Below are 24,209 nucleotides of genomic sequence, written 5' to 3'. Positions count from 1 at the left end.
AATAGTGTCAAGCGATGTTATAGAATCTAAAAAAGGTGATCTATTGCGTGCAATAGAAAAACTTGGTAACGATGTTTATGGTAATAACTGGGGTGACACGTTGAATGTTGAACCCTTATGCACACTTGAATATTATGATGGTTACTCCAATACTAGCATGTGTATAGTTACAAGAAGTTGATTTGTGTTATTTGGTTTCTTATACCCGATTCAATTTGATATACTTATTTGTTGTCTCATTATAGTTGTCCATTTTCTATTTCAACTTCCATAACTATATGTATATATGTATATATTTTGAAATCACTCAAGTTGCATTTTATTAAGAGATTCTCAACATTGTTGTCTTCCTGGTTCTCCAATACTTTGTGTAAGTAACTAGAGGGGGGGGGGGAAGGTGAATAGTTACTTAATACGTTTTAACACTTTTTCGATTAATCACCAATTTCGATTAACTTTGATCAACCAATTCAACTCAAACTTGATGTGTGTGGTGTATATGTTCAAAATGATAAATGAAGTAATGTAAAGAACATAGACACAAGGATTTATAGTGATTCGGGTGGATGTTAACTAATCCAACTTAATCCACTCCCCGATTACACTAATCGAGATTTTTTGCTTCACTAAGCACTTTTCTCCAAACCCGGTGGAGATCCGATTTACAAGTCTTCAACTTCTTTGGTAGACAACAAACCTAATCTTTCTATCCCTTTGAAAGATCAACTCCAACCTAGATCAACTTGTCTTCACCTTGGACAAGTATTAATCTTCAAATAAGATTAATCAACTCCCTAAGTCTCTTTAAGGAAGTAGATCACTAAGCTAGCCTATGCTTCCACTAATTGAAATTACAAGACTATTACACTTTGCAATGATTATCCTAAAACAATACTAAGACATACATTACACTAAGTAAACTCACAAGATTATTGATTTTGATTAGTGAGTTTACAATAACCAAATTCTATATCTATAAGATCATAGAATCTTCTCTTGCTTGATCACATTTGAGTAGTAATTAGAGCCCTTGTGATATCTGGAAATAAGCCTTTAAAATATGCAAAAGGGTCAGCTTCAAATGCTCATTAAAGTTTGCCTTTTATAGTGGGATTCAAAAAGTAGCCATTGACACATGGTTGCCATCACGGTCGATCGTGGTTCGACCGTGCATGCTCCAGTCTAAATTTAGTATCCATCGTATAGCCGTTTGACTCAAATTTGAACACCACATTTTGACACCTTTACTCCTTCTAGCACCTGCAAAAGAAACCAAACATCCTATGCAAGTACTATATGCATTAAGTGTGTGAGATTTGGTCTTATTGTGTGAAAGTGACTTAACATTCCAAAAGTGGTAAACTCAACATTCTTGGAAAAGTGTCTTGATTGATATTGTGGGAAATCTCAGTTTGGTCAAGACTTAGTTAGTCACATTAATGCCTTTGGTTCAATTCTAAAGACTAGTCACCATGTCATTAACTTCCTAGTTTCAATTAATCGCAAGTCATGTTCTATTTGAGTTTAGGTAGTGATTAATTGAATGTTGTATTTCTAAGATAATCATTAAGTATGTAGAGACATCAAAGTTAAGTTATACTTGAATAAGCAATCACACTTAGTTACTTAGACTAGACCAAATAGACAATTGACTATAATTTCATTGTGAACCATTTTACACTTAATCTATTGGAGTATGTTAGTTACTTGAATCCTAACTAGTAAGCTTATAGCAAACATATTAATCAAGTTGACAAATTTATGAGTATCAAGCATATTGGCAATTGGTATCTTGTTTTGCTTAAGTCTTTTAACCTCACGATCCATTATTTCGACGGGTTCTTCGATGAATTGGAGTTTTTCGTTGATTTGGATTTCATCTAACGGAATAGTGAGATCTTCTTTAGCAAAACATTTCTTCAAATTCGAGACGTGGAAAGTGTTATGTACAGCCGCGAGTTGTTGAGGTAACTCAAGTCGGTAAGCTACTGGTCCGACACGATCAATAATCTTGAATGGTCCAATATACCTTGGATTTAATTTCCCTCGTTTACCAAATCGAACAACGCCTTTCCAAGGTGAAACTTTAAGCATGACCATCTCTCCAATTTCAAATTCTATATCTTTTCTTTTAATGTCAGCGTAGCTCTTTTGTCGACTTTGGGCGGTTTTCAACCGTTGTTGAATTTGGATGATCTTCTCGGTAGTTTCTTGTATAATCTCCGGACCCGTAATCTGTCTATCCCCCACCTCACTCCAACAAATCGGAGACCTGCACTTTCTACCATAAAGTGCTTCAAACGGCGCCATCTCAATGCTTGAATGGTAGCTGTTGTTGTAGGAAAATTCTGCTAACGGTAGATGTCGATCCCAACTGTTTCCGAAATCAATAACACATGCTCGTAGCATGTCTTCAAGCGTTTGTATCGTCCTTTCGCTCTGCCCATCAGTTTGTGGATGATAGGCAGTACTCATGTTTAGACGAGTTCCTAATGCTTGCTGTAATGTCTGCCAGAATCTTGAAATAAATCTGCCATCCCTATCAGAGATAATAGAGATTGGTATTCCATGTCTGGAGACGACTTCCTTCAAATACAGTCGTGCTAACTTCTCCATCTTGTCATCTTCTCTTATTGGTAGGAAGTGTGCTGATTTGGTGAGACGATCAACTATTACCCAAATAGTATCAAAACCACTTGCAGTCCTTGGCAATTTAGTGATGAAATCCATGGTAATGTTTTCCCATTTCCATTCCGGGATTTCGGGTTGTTGAAGTAGACCTGATGGTTTCTGATGCTCAGCTTTGACCTTAGAACACGTCAAACATTCTCCTACGTATTTAGCAACATCGGCTTTCATACCCGGCCACCAAAAATGTTTCTTGAGATCCTTGTACATCTTCCCCGTTCCAGGATGTATTGAGTATCTGGTTTTATGAGCTTCTCTAAGTACCATTTCTCTCATATCTCCAAATTTTGGTACCCAAATCCTTTCAGCCCTATACCGGGTTCCGTCTTCCTGAATATTAAGATGCTTCTCCGATCCTTTGGGTATTTCATCCTTTAAATTTCCCTCTTTTAAAACTCCTTGTTGCGCCTCCTTTATTTGAGTAGTAATGTTATTATGAATCATTATATTCATAGATTTTACTCGAATGGGTTCTCTATCCTTCCTGCTCAAGGCATCGGCTACCACATTTGCCTTCCCTGGGTGGTAACGAATCTCAAAATCGTAATCATTCAATAATTCAATCCACCTACGCTGCCTCATATTCAGTTGTTTCTGATTAAATATGTGTTGAAGACTTTTGTGGTCGGTATATATAATACTTTTGACCCCATATAAGTAGTGCCTCCAAGTCTTTAATGCAAAAACAACCGCGCCTAATTCCAAATCATGCGTCGTATAATTTTGTTCGTGAATCTTCAATTGTCTAGACGCATAAGCAATCACCTTCATTCGTTGCATTAATACACAACCGAGACCTTGCTTTGATGCGTCACAATAAATCACAAAATCATCATTCCCTTCAGGCAATGACAATATAGGTGCCGTAGTTAGCTTTTTCTTCAATAACTGAAACGCTTTCTCTTGTTCATCATTCCATTCAAATTTCTTCCCTTTATGCGTTAATGCAGTCAAGGGTTTTGCTATTCTGGAAAAGTCTTGGATGAACCTTCTGTAGTAACCAGCTAGTCCTAAAAACTGGCGTATGTGTTTCGGAGTTTTCGGGGTTTCCCACTTTTCAACAGTTTCTATCTTTGCCGGATCCACCTTAATACCTTCTTTGTTCACTATGTGACCGAGGAATTGAACTTCTTCCAACCAAAATGCACACTTTGAAAACTTAGCGTACAATTCTTCCTTCCTCAATACTTCTAACACCTTTCTCAAATGTTCACCGTGTTCTTGGTCATTCTTTGAGTAAATAAGTATGTCATCAATGAAAACAATGACAAACTTGTCAAGGTATGGTCCACACACTCGGTTCATAAGGTCCATGAACACAGCTGGTGCATTAGTTAAACCAAACGGCATGACCATAAACTCGTAATGACCGTAACGTGTTCTGAAAGCAGTCTTTGGAATATCATCTTCTTTCACCCGCATTTGATGATACCCGGAACGTAAGTCAATCTTTGAATAAACAGACGAGCCTTGTAGTTGATCAAATAAGTCGTCGATTCTCGGTAGTGGGTAGCGGTTCTTGATGGTAAGTTTGTTCAACTCTCGGTAGTCGATACACAACCTGAATGTACCATCTTTCTTCTTGACAAACAAAACAGGAGCTCCCCACGGTGATGTGCTTGGTCGAATGAAACCACGCTCTAAAAGTTCTTGTAATTGGCTTTGCAGTTCTTTCATCTCGCTGGGTGCGAGTCTGTAAGGAGCACGAGCTATCGGTGCAGCTCCTGGTACAAGATCTATTTGAAATTCAACGGATCGATGTGGGGGTAATCCCGGTAATTCTTTCGGAAATACATCGGGAAATTCTTTTGCAATGGGAACATCATTGATGCTCTTTTCTTCAGTTTGTACTTTCTCGACGTGTGCTAGAACAGCATAGCAACCTTTTCTTATTAGTTTTTGTGCCTTCAAATTACTAATAAGATGTAGCTTCGTGTTGCCCTTTTCTCCGTACACCATTAAGGGTTTTCCTTTTTCTCGTATAATGCGAATTGCATTTTTGTAACAAACGATCTCCGCTTTCACTTCTTTCAACCAGTCCATACCGATTATCACATCAAAACTCCCTAACTCTACTGGTATCAAATCAATCTTAAATGTTTCACTAACCAGTTTAATTTCTCGATTCCGACATATATTATCTGCTGAAATTAATTTACCATTTGCTAATTCGAGTAAAAATTTATTATCCAAAGGCGTCAATGAACAACTTAATTTAGCACAAAAATCTCTACTCATATAGCTTCTATCCGCACCCGAATCAAATAAAACGTAAGCAGATTTATTGTCAATAAGAAACGTACCCGTAACAAGCTCCGGGTCTTCCTGTGCCTCTACCGCATTAATATTGAAAACTCTTCCACGGCCTTGTCCATTCGTGTTCTCCTGGTTCGGGCAATTTCTAATAATGTGGCCTGGTTTTCCACATTTATAACAAACTACATTGGCATAACTTGCTCCGACACTACTTGCTCCGCCATTACTCGTTCCGACACCATTTGTTCCTTTCATTCTATTAACCCCTGGTCCGTAGACCTCACACTTCGCCGCGCTATGACCATTTCTTTTACACTTGTTGCAAAATTTGGTGCAGAACCCCGAGTGATTCTTTTCACACCTTTGGCATAGTTGCTTCTGATTGTTGTTGTTGTTGCGGTTATTATTGTTGTTGGGATGATTGTTGTAGTTGCTGTTGTTGTTGTTGTTGTTGTTGTTGTTGTTGTTGTTGGGCCGTTTGTTGTAGTTGCGATTGATGTTGCGATTGTTGGGATAATTGTTGCGATTATTGTTGTAATTGCTGTTGTTGTTGTATTGGTGATTCTTATCACCGTTTTCCTCCCACTTTCTTTTGACTTGCTTCACATTGGCCTCTTCAGCAGTCTGTTCTTTAATTCTTTCTTCAATCTGGTTCACTAGTTTGTGAGCCATTCTACATGCCTGTTGTATGGAGGCGGGCTCGTGTGAACTTATATCTTCTTGGATTCTTTCCGGTAATCCTTTCACAAACGCGTCGATCTTCTCTTCGTCATCTTCGAATGCTCCCGGACACAATAGGCACAATTCTGTGAATCGTCTTTCGTACGTGGTAATATCAAATCCTTGGGTTCGTAACCCTCTAAGTTCTGTCTTGAGCTTATTGACCTCGGTTCTGGGACGGTACTTCTCGTTCATCAAGTGCTTGAATGCTAACCACGGTAGTGCGTACGCATCATCTTGTCCCACTTGCTCTAGATAGGTATTCCACCATGTTAACGCAGAACCTGTGAAGGTATGCGTAGCGTACTTCACTTTGTCCTCTTCAGTACACTTACTTATGGCAAACACCGATTCAACCTTCTCGGTCCACCGTTTCAATCCGATCGGTCCTTCGGTTCCATCAAATTCCAAAGGTTTGCAGGCAGTGAATTCTTTGTAGGTGCATCCTACACGATTTCCTGTACTGCTAGATCCAAGGTTATTGTTGGTATGTAGCGCAGCCTGTACTGCGGCTATGTTTGAAGCTAGAAAAGTACGGAATTCCTCTTCATTCATATTCACGGTGTGTCGAGTAGTCGGTGCCATTTCCTTCAAAATAGTTAAATGGAACAAGTTAATCATACAGAATATTAAGAGTAGTTAATAGTATTTCGTAGCATAATATGAACTCATTTATAAAAGCTTTTTCTTCATATTAGCGTTTTATAAGTTTAAATTCGGGTAGTACCTACCCGTTAAGTTCATACTTAGTAGCTAATATACAATTCAACTACTACAATTCTATATGAAAAACTGATTATAATAATATTTCGCGTTCAAACTTTTATACAATATTTTACAAACTTACAATACCGCTTATTTTACATAAAGCATGAAATATAGCACACAATAACTTTGATACAAGATAGTTGTGAAGACAATTCTAGCTAGTACACAAGTCGTTCAGCAAAGGCAATAAATACACGTAATTCATACGTCCAGAAACAAGTCATGCATTCTGGTTTTACTAGGACTACTTCCCATCCTTGGTCTTGTGCAACATAACCGTTATGGCCGTTGATAAGACAGTGTGTTGTAACGTCATCAAAGGGACGAGGTTTACGTAATGTCCAACAGTCCCGTAATAATCTAAAAACCTCATTTCTTACCCCAATTACCGACTCCGTCACTTGTGGAAACGTTTTGTTTAATAGTTGTAGCCCGATGTTCTTGTTGTCACTTTGGTGAGAAGCGAACATTACTAATCCGTAAGCATAACATGCTTCTTTATGTTGCATGTTAGCCGCTTTTTCTAAATCACGAAGTCCAATATTCGGATATATTGAGTCAAAATAATTTCTTAACCCGTTGCGTAAAATAGCATTTGGGTTCCCCGCAATATATGCGTCAAAGTAAACACATCGTAACTTATGGGTTTCCCAATGTGATATCCCCCATCTTTCAAACGAAAGTCTCTTATAAACCAAGACATTCTTGGAACGTTCTTCGAATGTCTTACAAACTGATCTCGCCTTAAATAGTTGTGCCGAAGAATTCTGGCCGACTCTAGACAAGATTTCATCAATCATGTCTCCGGGTAGGTCTCTTAAAATATTGGGTTGTCTATCCATTTTGTATTTTTAAACTGTAAAATAGACAAGAGTTAGATTCATAAAAAAAAATACTTATTAATACAAGCAATTTTTACATATATCATAAAGCATAAGAACACTATATTCCATATATTACACCACACGAATACAACTATCTTATTCCGACTCGCTCGTTTCTTCTTCTTCGGTTTTGGTTCGTTTTGCCAAGTTTCTAGGGATATATGATGTTCCCCTAATACGAACCGTCGTTGTCCACATTGGTTTAGAAAAACCTGGTGGTTTAGAGGTTCCCGGGTCATTGTTACAACTTAAGGACTTCGGGGGTTGACGATACATATAAAGTTCATCGGGGTTGGAATTAGATTTCTCTATTTTTATGCCCTTTCCCTTATTATTTTCTTTTGCCTTTTTAAATTCAGTTGGGGTAATTTCTATAACATCATCGGAATTCTCGTCGGAATCCGATTCATCGGAGAATTGGTAATCCTCCCAATATTTTGCTTCCTTGGCGGAAACACCATTGACCATAATTAACTTTGGTCGGTTGGTTGAGGATTTTCTTTTACTTAACCGTTTTATTATTTCCCCCACCGGTTCTATTTCTTCATCCGGTTCCGATTCTTCTTCCGGTTCCGATTCTTCTTCCGGTTCCGACTCTTCTTCCGGTTCCTCTTCGGGAACTTGTGAATCAGTCCACAAATTATTCCAATTTACAGTTGACTCTTCATTATTATTAGGTGAGTCAATGGGACTTGTTCTAGAGGTAGACATCTATCACATAATATCAAACACGTTAAGAGATTAATATATCACATAATATTCATATGTTAAAAATATATAGTTTCCAACAAAAATGTTAAGCAATCATTTTTAAAGAAAACACGGTCGAAGTCCAGACTCACTAATGCATCCTAACAAACTCGATAAGACACACTAATGCAAATTTTCCGGTTCTCTAAGACCAACGCTCGGATACCAACTGAAATGTCCCGTTCTTATTGATTAAAAACGTTCCATATTAATTGATTTCGTTGCGAGGTTTTGACCTCTATATGAGACGTTTTTCAAAGACTGCATTCATTTTTAAACAAACCATAACCTTTATTTCATCAATAAAGGTTTAAAAAGCTTTACGTAGATTATCAAATAATGATAATCTAATATATCCTGTTTACACACGACCATTACATAATGGTTTACACTACAAATATGTTACAACAAAATAAGTTTCTTGAATGCAGTTTTTACACAATATCATACAAGCATGGACTCCAAATCTTGTCCTTATTTAAGTATGCGACAGCGGAAGCTCTTAATAATCACCTGAGAATAAACATGCTTAAAACGTCAACAAAAATGTTGGTGAGTTATAGGTTTAACCTATATATATCAAATCGTAACAATAGACCACAAGATTTCATATTTCAATACACATCCCATACATAGAGATAAAAATCATTCATATGGTGAACACCTGGTAACCGACAATAACAAGATGCATATATAAGAATATCCCCATCATTCCGGGACACCCTTCGGATATGATATAAATTTCGAAGTACTAAAGCATCCGGTACTTTGGATGGGGTTTGTTAGGCCCAATAGATCTATCTTTAGGATTCGCGTCAATTAGGGTGTCTGTTCCCTAATTCTTAGATTACCAGACTTAATAAAAAGGGGCATATTCGATTTCGATAATTCAACCATAGAATGTAGTTTCACGTACTTGTGTCTATTTTGTAAATCATTTATAAAACCTGCATGTATTCTCATCCCAAAAATATTAGATTTTAAAAGTGGGACTATAACTCACTTTCACAGATTTTTACTTCGTCGGGAAGTAAGACTTGGCCACTGGTTGATTCACGAACCTATAACAATATATACATATATATCAAAGTATGTTCAAAATATATTTACAACACTTTTAATATATTTTGATGTTTTAAGTTTATTAAGTCAGCTGTCCTCGTTAGTAACCTACAACTAGTTGTCCACAGTTAGATGTACAGAAATAAATCGATAAATATTATCTTGAATCAATCCACGACCCAGTGTATACGTATCTCAGTATTGATCACAACTCAAACTATATATATTTTGGAATCAACCTCAACCCTGTATAGCTAACTCCAACATTCACATATAGAGTGTCTATGGTTGTTCCGAAATATATATAGATGTGTCGACATGATAGGTCGAAACATTGTATACGTGTCTATGGTATCTCAAGATTACATAATATATAATACAAGTTGATTAAGTTATGGTTGAAATTGATTTGTTACCAATTTTCACGTAGCTAAAATGAGAAAAATTATCCAATCTTGTTTTACCCATAACTTCTTCATTTTAAATCCGTTTTGAGTGAATCAAATTGCTATGGTTTCATATTGAACTCTATTTTATGAATCTAAACAAAAAAAGTATAGGTTTCTAGTCGGAAAAATAAGTTACAAGTCGTTTTTGTAAAGGTAGTCATTTCAGTCGAAAGAACGACGTCTAGATGACCATTTTAGAAAACATACTTCCACTTTGAGTTTAACCATAATTTTTGGATATAGTTTCATGTTCATAATAAAAATCATTTTCTCAGAATAACAACTTTTAAATCAAAGTTTATCATAGTTTTTAATTAACTAACCCAAAACAGCCCGCGGTGTTACTACGACGGCGTAAATCCGGTTTTACGGTGTTTTTCGTGTTTCCAGGTTTTAAATCATTAAGTTAGCATATCATATAGATATAGAACATGTGTTTAGTTGATTTTAAAAGTCAAGTTAGAAGGATTAACTTTTGTTTGCGAACAAGTTTAGAATTAACTAAACTATGTTCTAGTGATTACAAGTTTAAACCTTCGAATAAGATAGCTTTATATGTATGAATCGAATGATGTTATGAACATCATTACTACCTTAAGTTCCTTGGATGAACCTACTGAAAAAGAGAAAAATGGATCTAGCTTCAATGGATCCTTGGATGGCTCAAAGTTCTTGAAGCAAAATCATGACACGAAAACAAGTTCAAGTAAGATCATCACTTGAAATAAGATTGTTATAGTTATAGAAATTGAACCAAAGTTTGAATATGATTATTACCTTGTATTAGAATGATAACCTACTGTAAGAAACAAAGATTTCTTGAGGATGGATGATCACCTTACAAGATTGGAAGTGAGCTAGCAAACTTGAAAGTATTCTTGATTTTATGAAACTAGAACTTTTGGAATTTATGAAGAACACTTAGAACTTGAAGATAGAACTTGAGAGAGTTCAATTAGATGAAGAAAATTGAAGAATGAAAGTGTTTGTAGGTGTTTTTGGTCGTTGGTGTATGGATTAGATATAAAGGATATGTAATTTTGTTTTCATGTAAATAAGTCATGAATGATTACTCATATTTTTGTAATCTTATGAGATATTTCATGCTAGTTGCCAAATGATGGTTCCCACATGTGTTAGGTGACTCACATGGGCTGCTAAGAGCTGATCATTGGAGTGTATATACCAATAGTACATACATCTAAAAGCTGTGTATTGTACGAGTACGAATACGGGTGCATACGAGTAGAATTGTTGATGAAACTGAACGAGAATGTAATTGTAAGCATTTTTGTTAAGTAGAAGTATTTTGATAAGTGTATTGAAGTCTTTCAAAAGTGTATAAATACATATTAAAACACTACATGTATATACATTTTAACTGAGTCGTTAAGTCATCGTTAGTCGTTACATGTAAGTGTTGTTTTGAAACCTTTAGGTTAACGATCTTGTTAAATGTTGTTAACCCAATGTTTATAATAACAAAAGAGATTTTAAATTATTATATTATCATGATATTATGATGTAAGAATATCTCTTAATATGATATATATACATTAAATGTCGTTACAACGATAAACGTTACATATATGTCTCGTTTCAAAATCATTAAGTTAGTAGTCTTGTTTTTACATATGTAGTTCATTGTTAATATAATTAATGATATGTTTACTTATCATAATATCATGTTAACTATATATATAACCATATATATGTCATCATATAGTTTTTTTACAAGTTTTAACGTTCGTGAATCACCGGTCAACTTGGGTGGTCAATTGTCTATATGAAACCTATTTCAATTAATCAAGTCTTAACAAGTTTGATTGCTTAACATGTTGGAAACATTTAATCATGTAAACATCAATCTCAATTAATATATATAAACATGGAAAAGTTCGGGTCACTACACTTGTATATCTTCACTCTCACCAAAGGTAAATTTTTGTTAAAGGACACACTTAAGGATGATGTCGCTATCAAAACAGCAGGATCTGATCTTAGCGAAAACCATCCCGAAGTTCATGACCTCATCTTTGATGTCCTTCTCCGTAAAAAATCAAGGTATTTATCACCTGTATACTTTAGTTAGTAGTTTAAATCATTGAATGTGATCATTGAGTCAGACATAAACTATAGTAGTTGTTAGACATGGTTAATTTTAAGACGTCTGTTATAATTTAGAACCACAATGTGAATAGATATGTAATTAACCTATAATTTCAAACAATCAAGCGCAATCAAAAGGTTGTAGGTTCAATTATATGGGTGAACATGTATATATTAGTGAAAAAATATGGGGTGTGTAATTTTGCATTTCAATAATAAAAAATGAAATAAACTAAAATAAAGCATAGATTTTCTTTTTTGTTCTCTAGCCAACGAGTAAAGAAGTATCCGGTCATCCATCATTATTTGCATCCATTATTATTTGATCCAGATAAGTGTGTGTCGTTCTTAATAGTGTCAAGCGATGTTATAGAATCTAAAAAAGGTGATCTATTGCGTGCAATAGAAAAACTTGGTAACGATGTTTATGGTAATAACTGGGGTGACACGTTGAATGTTGAACCCTTATGCACACTTGAATATTATGATGGTTACTCCAATACTAGCATGTGTATAGTTACAAGAAGTTGATTTGTGTTATTTGGTTTCTTATACCCGATTCAATTTGATATACTTATTTGTTGTCTCATTATAGTTGTCCATTTTCTATTTCAACTTCCATAACTATATGTATATATGTATATATTTTGAAATCACTCAAGTTGCATTTTATTAAGAGATTCTCAACATTGTTGTCTTCCTGGTTCTCCAATACTTTGTGTAAGTAACTAGAGGGGGGGGGGGGAAGGTGAATAGTTACTTAATACGTTTTAACACTTTTTCGATTAATCACCAATTTCGATTAACTTTGATCAACCAATTCAACTCAAACTTGATGTGTGTGGTGTATATGTTCAAAATGATAAATGAAGTAATGTAAAGAACATAGACACAAGGATTTATAGTGATTCGGGTGGATGTTAACTAATCCAACTTAATCCACTCCCCGATTACACTAATCGAGATTTTTTGCTTCACTAAGCACTTTTCTCCAAACCCGGTGGAGATCCGATTTACAAGTCTTCAACTTCTTTGGTAGACAACAAACCTAATCTTTCTATCCCTTTGAAAGATCAACTCCAACCTAGATCAACTTGTCTTCACCTTGGACAAGTATTAATCTTCAAATAAGATTAATCAACTCCCTAAGTCTCTTTAAGGAAGTAGATCACTAAGCTAGCCTATGCTTCCACTAATTGAAATTACAAGACTATTACACTTTGCAATGATTATCCTAAAACAATACTAAGACATACATTACACTAAGTAAACTCACAAGATTATTGATTTTGATTAGTGAGTTTACAATAACCAAATTCTATATCTATAAGATCATAGAATCTTCTCTTGCTTGATCACATTTGAGTAGTAATTAGAGCCCTTGTGATATCTGGAAATAAGCCTTTAAAATATGCAAAAGGGTCAGCTTCAAATGCTCATTAAAGTTTGCCTTTTATAGTGGGATTCAAAAAGTAGCCATTGACACATGGTTGCCATCACGGTCGATCGTGGTTCGACCGTGCATGCTCCAGTCTAAATTTAGTATCCATCGTATAGCCGTTTGACTCAAATTTGAACACCACATTTTGACACCTTTACTCCTTCTAGCACCTGCAAAAGAAACCAAACATCCTATGCAAGTACTATATGCATTAAGTGTGTGAGATTTGGTCTTATTGTGTGAAAGTGACTTAACATTCCAAAAGTGGTAAACTCAACATTCTTGGAAAAGTGTCTTGATTGATATTGTGGGAAATCTCAGTTTGGTCAAGACTTAGTTAGTCACATTAATGCCTTTGGTTCAATTCTAAAGACTAGTCACCATGTCATTAACTTCCTAGTTTCAATTAATCGCAAGTCATGTTCTATTTGAGTTTAGGTAGTGATTAATTGAATGTTGTATTTCTAAGATAATCATTAAGTATGTAGAGACATCAAAGTTAAGTTATACTTGAATAAGCAATCACACTTAGTTACTTAGACTAGACCAAATAGACAATTGACTATAATTTCATTGTGAACCATTTTACACTTAATCTATTGGAGTATGTTAGTTACTTGAATCCTAACTAGTAAGCTTATAGCAAACATATTAATCAAGTTGACAAATTTATGAGTATCAAGCATATTGGCAAGTTGCAAGTAATACTCACATATAGCAAGAGATAGTCATTCTAGGATCAATCATATAGATATTTGTACAACTTATAATTCAAGCTTTAAACAAGTTTTATTGCAATATAACATATTGCTTGATTAATGTGTAAGCACACATTAATGTCCAACACATGCACAAGGTAAGAGCAATCTCTAGTTGAGACTTGGTGACCATCCTAAATGTATCTAAGTGTATTTTAGGATTACAAGTCTTTACTAGTTACACTTGAGAGCATTGTTTCTCATTTAGCCTTAATTAATCACTAAGTCATTTTTAATAACAATTATGATTCAAGTGATATTGGCTTAAGTGTGTTGGTACTTGATGATCATACTAAGGATGTCTAGATAAGATTTAAGATCACAAGTTATTGTTTAACACTTATGTGTTAAGCCTAATCTTGGTTAAATTGTCATTAAGACGTCATTAGGCGTAATTAACCACGATTAGTGTTTTTATGACCAAAACTCAATTGAGTATGGAGAAGGCATCTATTCTAAGCATGTTGAGAAAGGTTTCATGAATTATAGATGTCGGGAACTAGTCAAACTTTATTTGGTCAAAATTGGTAACAGAGAAAACTGCGGTCGCACTGTGGTTGACCGTGGTGGCGACCGTGCAACTTGTTTTCATAAAACTGCGTTGCAATTCAGTTTAGGGTTTCACAGCTGGATATACGATCAACCGTGCCTTTGATCGTGTATGTTGCTGAACTTTTAATTCTATTCTTAAGCTATGTTTGACTTGGTCATTTGCAAGATAAAGTATGGATTAGTGACCTTGCGTGTTTTATGTTAAGTTGTCAGTTATTACTTATGTATATGTATGTGTCATCATCAAAACATATTCTTTGGTTAATCATACTTAGTTTTGTCGTTTAGTTCATTAACCAACATTCAACCAACATCCTCCCCCTTTTTGATGATGACAAACATAGAAGTGATGAGGGACATTTTGCTATAAATACGCAAGTGTTACCAATCACTTGTATCCATCTTTCTCCCTCTTTTGTCGAAGCAAAAAGGTTAGCTCCCCTAGAACTAAGCTCGTCCTTAGAGCAAAGCTCCCCCTTAAATTATGCATGTTAGAAAACATATATTAAAACATAACAAGCACACATTTTATTTAAAGCAAGCACGAAACATAGTGATGCATATATGAAAATATGCATGGAAATTACATCAGATTTAGTCTCCTAAAGTGCTTGGACACATCTTGATGGAATTAAGCATGGGTGATGGTGCATTTGTTTCCTGAAGAGGATGTGAGGTTCAGTGCATTTAGATGCTTGAACAAGAGCGTCAAGCGGCGACCATAAGGATAAGGTTGCATAAGATATTGTTTGAGATCTTGCATCCTTGAAGCCATTATGAAGGCAAGATTCACTGGTATGGACTTGGTTAGACACCACATGAGTCCAAGTTCGGTTATGGACATTTGATCGTCACCTTCTTTTCTGAAGAAGATGTTGTGACTTATGATCAATTTGCATGTTCCATATTCTACTCAAATGTCGCTGTCAAAGATGCCTTTTGACAGAGAGTGCTTAGTTTGAGTTCAGGATCAGTGAATAGTGAGGTTAGTGCTCTTCTTGGAATGAACTTGGGAAGGAGTTGTATATGATTCTCTGTATCATAAAACTAAACTCATTTTGTTGGCACTCTAAGGATATAGCCAAATTGCTTAAGTGTCATCACGTGATCTTGATCAAATAGGATAAATTTCACCTTTCGGTTAGTGGTGAATTCAAACTTTGAATAGAATTGTTTGACAAGTGAGGGAAAAGTGTAGGTTTTGAGTGAGAGAAATGATCCCCATCCAATTTTGTCAAACTCACTTTGAAGAGTAGGATAGTCATAAAACACTTCATGTTCTTCTTGGATGTGTCCTGAATCATTTTGAGTGTTCTTCTTTTCATCACATGGAAGTTTGTTGAGAACTTTTATCATTTTGAGATTTGAGTGATGTTTGGAATTTGAGAAGATAAAGGGTTTTGAAGAGCTCGTTGCTTTGAGGTGCAAGATGTTCTTTAAGATTTCTCAATTTAATATTTCCATCCATTTTGAGTAATTGTTTTGTTCAAGAATTTTAAAGATGGAGTTAAATTTGATTGCTTTTGGATATTGTTTGTAAGATAGTGACATTGATTTGCTATTGGTGTGTATTTAATGAACCTTGAATGAATTGCAGTCAATCTGCGGTCACTATCACGGTCAGTCGTGCCTGCAGCTGCATGTTATCTACAACACATTTTCAGTTAATCTTTCATATTTTTGAGTAAGATTAAAGCATTACAATATTCAAATGCATTATGTCTACATTCAAGCATAGAGTCATAGCGTACTCGTCTTACACATTCCTCAACCTAATTATTCTACTTCGGGAATTTCTTAGATTGACGCACTTGAATTTTCGTCCTCCGTATCGCTTGTCTTGCAAGTTAACTTCTTCATTACTCCCTTCATCATCTTCACAATTTTTTACTCCTTTTTGAGGTTCTTGATTTGTTCCTTGTAGATTTTGTCCATCTTTCTCATTATTTTACACTCTTGAATTTGTTCATCAGCTTCTTCATCTTCACTGTCAGGTATCACAGTATTTTCTCTACTGCTTCCTGCTTCACTGGTCGTCCTTTTTCGTTTTCGGGTGGTTATCTCTGAGATTTTTGGTCCTTTGAATATGGCAAGGGTAGGTTGATAGAAGTTATTACTTGTGACACCCAAATAGTCAAACATTTTATTGAGATGTAGTTCGTAAGGTAATGCACGAGTGGTTTCCGTAATAGTTCCATTCATCCTTGATGCCATGAGATAGGCCATGTTTACTTTGATGTCATTTTCTAAGCACCACATCAGAGCAAATTGAGTGGCATGGACATTTGAGTGATTACCGGATTTGCAATAGATGTTGTGGATGATGATTTTATTACAAGTGTCATACTTTTCATGACCCGTCCTAATCCATCTGGACGAATACATTACATGTGGTTACATCGCGAGGCACTTGACCTCTATATGATACATTTTACAAACATTGCATTCGATTTTAAAAGACAAACTTTCTTTACATCAAAAATTGACGACATGCATACTATTTCATAATATATCCAAATATAATTGACATATTATTAATCTTGATAAACTCAATGACTCGAATGCAACGTCTTTTGAAATATTTCATGAATGACTCCAAGTAATATCTCTAAAATGAGCAAATGCACAGCGGAATATTTCTTTCATACATGAGAATAAACATGCTTTAAAGTGTCAACCAAAAGGTTGGTGAGTTCATTAGTTTATCATAATCAATCATTTTCATCATTTTAATAGACCACAAGATTTTCATGTTCAGTTCTCATAAATATACGTCCCATGCATAGAGACAAAAATAATCATTCATATGGATTGAACACCTGGTAACCGACATTAACAAGATGCATATAAGAATATCCCCTATCATTCCGGGAAATCCTTCGAACATGATATAAATCGAAGTACTAAAGTATTCCAAATTCCAGAATGGGGCTTGTTGGGCCCGATAGATCTATCTTTAGGATTCGCGTCAATTAGGGGGTCTGTTCCCTAATTCTTAGGCTACCAAGCTAAAAGGGGCATATTCGGCTTCGATCATTCAACCATATAATGTAGTTTCGATTACTTGTGTCTATTTCGTAAAATAGTCATTAAAATATCGCATGTATTCTCAGTCCCAAAAATATATATTGTAAAAGCATTTAAAAAGGGAGTAATGAAACTCACAATACTGTATTTTGTAGTAAAAATACATATGACGATATTGAACAATGCAGGGTTGGCCTCGGATTCACGAACCTATATCATTCATATATGCATTAAAACATATTCTTGTACTCGAATAAATATATATATTATTATTAGTAATATAATTGTTATATTTATTACTTTATAAGTTTCATTATTTATTTATATATTTTCATTTTCGTACATAATAATTTTAATATAATTAAGTTGTGTATATAAAAGATATCTTTATATATATAATCTTCAATCTTTATACTTACAATCTTATCCATACCTTTTAAACTTTTATTTTCGTAATTATAATTTTTTTTATTAATAATAGTGTAGATATTAATGATAATAATAAAAATGATAGTTTTTAAGGATTACAAAAATATAATTTTTGTATAAATAATATAAATGATAATAACTTTTAGTAGTAACAATACCTATAATGATAATTCATAATAATAATATAAATGATAATATTTATAATAATAATGATACGAGCAGTAATAATACAATAATAGTAGCACTAATAATAATATTATTTGTAAAGATAATACTAGTAATTTTTAAGATTTTAACAAAATTATATTTATTGATTTCTATACGAATAACAATATTAGTAATAACAATATTAACGAATAATAATACTTTTAATCGTAATCATGTTAATAATAATAATAATAATACATAAGAATGATAAGATTATGACGATAATAATTTTAGTAACAACATTAATAATAATAATAGTCATATTTATAATGATAATTATGATAATAAAAATAAATGATAACTACTACTTATTTTTGTAAAAATAATAATAATAATTTTAATAATTGTACTAGTAACACTAACAATCATTAATAATAACAATAACAATAATAATAATGATACTAGTAATAATAATAATAATAATAATAATAATAATAATAATAATAATAATAATAATAATAATAATACTAGTAACACTAACAATCATTAATAATAACAATAACAATAATAATAATGATACTAGTAATAATAATAATAATAATAATAATAATAATAATAATAATAATAATAATAATAATAATAATAAAATTAAAAATAAAAAGGTATACCCTTAAAAGCTTTGTGTAAAAAGATTTGCCATGGACCGGACTCGAACTCGAGACCTCTCGTTCCCCGACATCACTCCCTAACCATTACTCCGTATTCACTTTTCTGTAATTATTCAAAACCCATATGTATTTATCTAGATTTCCTGTCACCTCTTCCTCCTTCCAAAACCAGTCGACTAATGAACCCAATCCAACATAAAGTTGTTATTTGATTAAACATGGGAGTTGAAATAGATAAAAACTAATATTGATTACATAAATTAACAGACACGAATAAAAAAAAATATCTAAAAGGAAGAACAGCAGAGGCTGTGTTAAAAAAAAATATAACAATGAACTTAAATTGTGATTTTGGAATCAAGACGGTTTTAGAAGAAAACTTCTACATGAAATATATTGGAAATCATTTTTAGAATCTTTCTGTACCTTCAATTTAACATGAAACCTAAAAACGAATTCAAATTTTCCATGAACATCTGGTTTGACTTTTTGGTTTCAGAAACTTTAACTACAAAATTCTTACTCAATATATAAAATTGGAGCTTCAGATTTTACAGAAAGATTTCGTAATAGATTCCTAACAAAACTGTATTTACACTTTTTGAAATTTATTTCGAAATCGATCGAATTGAAAAATGAATACAAAACAGAGATATCGTACCAGTTTATTAAGAATTAAATTTGATTTTTCTGTGTTAATCAAGGTTGTAAAAGACGCGAGTCGGGGACGCATCAGCCATGCCTTAAAAATGACGCGCCGGACGCAACGGTGACGCAACGGCGACGCAACGGGCATTGACTAACGTTGACTTTTAAAAATAATTTTATTAAATATATAATTATATATAATATTATATAGATCAAATCTTTAAATATAAACTATATTTACAATAAACACGAACAATTACCAATTATTAACAATATTACAAAAAAAAATTAAAAAATTTGACCGACTTTGACCTACTTTGACCGACTCTGACCGACTTTGACCGACTTTTTTCGAATTTGACCGACTTTGACCGACTTTTTACCTTTGACCGACTTTTTAGCAACGACGCGTCGGTCATGGCTAAAAAACGACGCGTCGGCCGACGCGTCGGCCGACTCGGCCGACTTTTGCAACACTGGTGTTAATTCATATTGCATTAGTGGAGTGTTATAAAGGTATTAACTGGTACAATTACAACTATTTTAACCCAATTCATTTGTTTACTAGCCTAAATTGCTCGTCGAAAATAAAATATAAAAAAATATCGATGATCACGACCCTTAACAAATTTTTGTTTGTGTTTAGGATTGAGATTCACACAGTACAGATTTGCAGACAGGATTAGCCATTTAAAACAGTTTGAATTAGATTGAAAACAGAATGCGTAATCTATCTTTATTTAATTATGTATAAACTGTATTTATATTTATATATACTGTATTTATATTTATTTATATTTATATACTGTATCCATATATATACGTATATTTATATCTGTATATATATTATTATGTATTTATATATAGTTATATTTATATCTTGCTTTTTATATATATGTACATGTATATATATATATATATATATATATATATATATATATATATATATATATATATATATATATATATATATATCTAATTCTTACATTTTGACTTTTAGCAAATATAAGTATATGCAAGAGGGTCAGCTTCAAATGCTCATTAAAGTTTGCTTTTTATAGTGGGATTCAAAAAGTAGCCGTTGACACACGGTTGCCATCACGGTCGACCGTGGTTTGACCATGCGTGCTCCAGTCCAAATTTAGTATTTGTTGTATAGCCGTTTGATTCAAATTTGAACACCACATTTTGGCACCTTTACTCCTTCTAGCACCTGCAAAAGAAACCAAACATCCTATGCAAGTACTATATACATTAAGTGTGTGAGATTTTGTCTTATTGTGTGAAAGTGACTTAACATTCCAACAGTGGTAAACTCAACATTATTGGAGAAGTGTCTTGATTGATATTTTGAGAAATCTTAGTTTGGTCAAGACTTAGTTAGTCACATTAATACCCTTGGTTCAATTCTAAAGACTAGTCACTATGTCATTAACTTCCTAGTTTCAATTAATCACAAGTCATGTTCTATTTGAGTTTAGGTAGTGATTAATTGAATGATGTCTTTCTAAGATAATCATTAAGTATGTAGAGACATCAAAGTTAAGTCATACTTGAATAAGCAATCACACTTAGTTACTTAGACTAGACCAAATAGACAATTGACTATAATTTCATTTTGAACCATTTTACACTTAATCTATTGGAGTATGTTAGTTACTTGAATCCTAAGTAGTAAGCTTATAGCAAACATATTAATCAAGTTGACAAATTTATGAGTATCAAGCATATTGGCAAGTTGCAAGTTATACTCACACATAGCAAGAGATAGTTATTCTAGGATCAATCATATAGATATTTGCACAACTTATAATTCAAGCTGATAATGCTAAAAACTAACATATATTTCATAGCATTATTCCTCAAGAAAGACAAGCTTTTAGTTGCAATTGTTCTATTTACAAGTGATATTCGTTTAAATAATAAAAGGTGAAGCCAAAATATAGATTCGACGAATTGAAGACGCAAACGACCAAAAAACTCAAAAGTACAAAATACAATCAAAGAGGTTCCAATTATTGATAAGAAACGTCTCAGAATTACAAGAGTACAAGATTCAAAACGCAAAGTACAAGATATTAAATTGTACGCAAGGACGTTCGAAAATCCGGAACCGGGACCAGAGTCAACTCTCAACGCTCGACGCAACGGACTAAAAATTACAAGTTAACTATGTATATAAATATAATATAATATATAATTAATTATATAAATTATATATATATATATATATATATTATATTTATATATTAAAACCGTCGGCATACTAGGATCCAAACTTGTGTGAGCTGGGTTTACGAACTCCGCGACTTGCGGAGTTTGTAGTGCAAAGGGACCGCGACTCGCAGAGATACCCTGGACAAAAATGCCTATAAAAGCTAACGCATTTTGATCGTTTGATATATCTTTTTCTTTCCATCTTACGTAAACTTATATATATATATATATATATATATATATATATATATATATATATATATATATATATATATATATATATATATATATATATATATATATATATATATATATATATATATATATATATATATATATTAATTTTAATTTTAATTTTAATTTTAATTTTAATTTTAAATCCTAATAATAAGGGTATGTTAGCGAATGTTGTAAGGGTGTAAGTCGAAATTCTGTCCGTGTAACGCTACGCTATTTTTAATCATTGTAAGTTATGTTCAATCTTTTTAATTTAATGTCTCGTAGCTAAGTTATTATTATGCTTATTTAAATCGAAGTAATCATGATGTTGGACTAATTACTAAAATTGGGTAATTGGGCTTTGTACCATAATTGGGGTTTGGACAAAAGAATGACACTTTTGGAAATTAGACTATGGGCTATTAATGGGCTTTATATTTGTTTAACTAAATGATAGTTTGTTAATTTTAATATAAAGATTTACAATTGGACGTCCCTATAAATAACCATATACACTCGATCGGACACGATGGGCGGGGTATTTATATGTACGAATAATAGTTCATTTAACCGGACACGGGAATGGATTAATAGTCTATGGAATTATTAAAACAGGGGTAAAATTATGTACAAGGACACTTGGCATAGTTGATAACAAAGTATTAAAACCTTGTGTTACACGCAGTCGATAACCTGGTGTAATTATTAAACAAAGTAATAAAACCTTGTTACAGTTTAAGTGCCCAATTAGTTGGAATATTTAACTTCGGGTATAAGGATAATTTGACGAGGACACTCGCACTTTATATTTATGACTGATGGACTGTTATGGACAAAAACCAGACGGACATATTAAATAATCCAGGACAAAGGACAATTAACCCATGGGCATAAAACTAAAATCAACACGTCAAACATCATGATTACGGAAGTTTAAATAAGCATAATTATTTTATTTCATATTTAATTTTCTTTATTTTATATTTAATTGCACTTCTAATTATCGCACTTTTATTTATTGTCATTGTATTTAATTGCACTTTTAATTATCGTATTTTTAATTATCGCAATTTTATTTTATCGCACTTTTATTTATCGCAATTTCATTATCGTTCTTTACTTTACGCTTTAAATTAAGTCTTTTATTTATTTAATATTTTACATTAGGTTTTAACTGCGACTAAAGTTTTAAAAATCGACAAACCGGTCATTAAACGGTAAAAAACCCCCCTTTATAATAATAATATTACTTATTTATATATTTGTATTTTTATAAATTAAAACTAATATAGCGTTAAGCTTTGTTTAAAAGATTCCCTGTGGACGAACCGGACTTACTAAAAACTACACTACTGTACGATTAGGTACACTGCCTATAAGTGTTGTAGCAAGGTTTAAGTATATCCACTCGATAAATAAATAAATAACTTGTGTAAAATTATAGCATATTTAATAGTATTTAGTTGTAAAAATAAAGCTATTTCATATACACCTCTGCGGACATCAAGTATTTTGGCGCCGCTGCCGGGGAACGCAGAAGCGAAACGCCACACACATAAAAAAAAAATTTATTAAGTTTTAATTAGTTTTTGTAATATATATACTTTTTAAATATTAAAAAAATATAAAAAATTAAAAACCGAAAAAAAAATAAATATATAAATTTATTTTTAAGATTTTTAAAATTATAAAGTATTTTATTTCTATTTTAGTTTTTAAAATATAACTTTTATTTAATTTATATAAATATTTTAATTAAATTAAAAACAGAAAAGAAAAAAAATATATAAAAAAAAATTGAAACTATCGAATTTATACCTGCACCTCATTTAAATTTTCAAACCCCGCGACTCGCGGAGTTTTTCTGGTACGTGGCACTGCAACTCGCGGAGCCACCCTGACACGAGCAGAAGCCCTAATTCTGCATTAATTACGTGTAATTATTATTATTATTTATTTAAAAACCCTAATTAGGTTTTGTTAATTAATTAATTTAGTTTAGTTTTAATTATTTTATATATTTAGTTTAATTAAATTGTAAAATTAATAGTTTTAATAAATAAATAATATAAAAATAATATTTTTATAAAAATTGTACTTTTTACAACTTTTAGTATATTTTTGTATTTTGTCCCCTTTTAATTGTTTTAGCGTAATTTTTTGTATTTTTCGCTCATATTTAGTTTTAATCCATAGTTTTTACCATAGTTATTTTTGTTTCTAGATTTTTAGGCTTTGCCGTAAAATCCATTAAGTGCTTTTTCTTTAGACTAAGATTTAGGTGCTTTAGAATTTTGTGACGCCTTTTTAAGTTTTAGTACTTTTTTAAGATATTGCCATTTGGAATATAGTTTTTCTTGTAAGCTTTAATATTTTTAGACGCAACTTTTAATTTTTAGTTTTTAGTTCCTTTTTAA

The sequence above is a fragment of the Rutidosis leptorrhynchoides genome, chromosome 3, assembly GCF_046630445.1.
Source record: "Rutidosis leptorrhynchoides isolate AG116_Rl617_1_P2 chromosome 3, CSIRO_AGI_Rlap_v1, whole genome shotgun sequence".
NCBI classification, from domain to species: Eukaryota; Viridiplantae; Streptophyta; class Magnoliopsida; order Asterales; family Asteraceae; genus Rutidosis; species Rutidosis leptorrhynchoides.
This window is presented reverse-complemented; position numbering follows the sequence as displayed.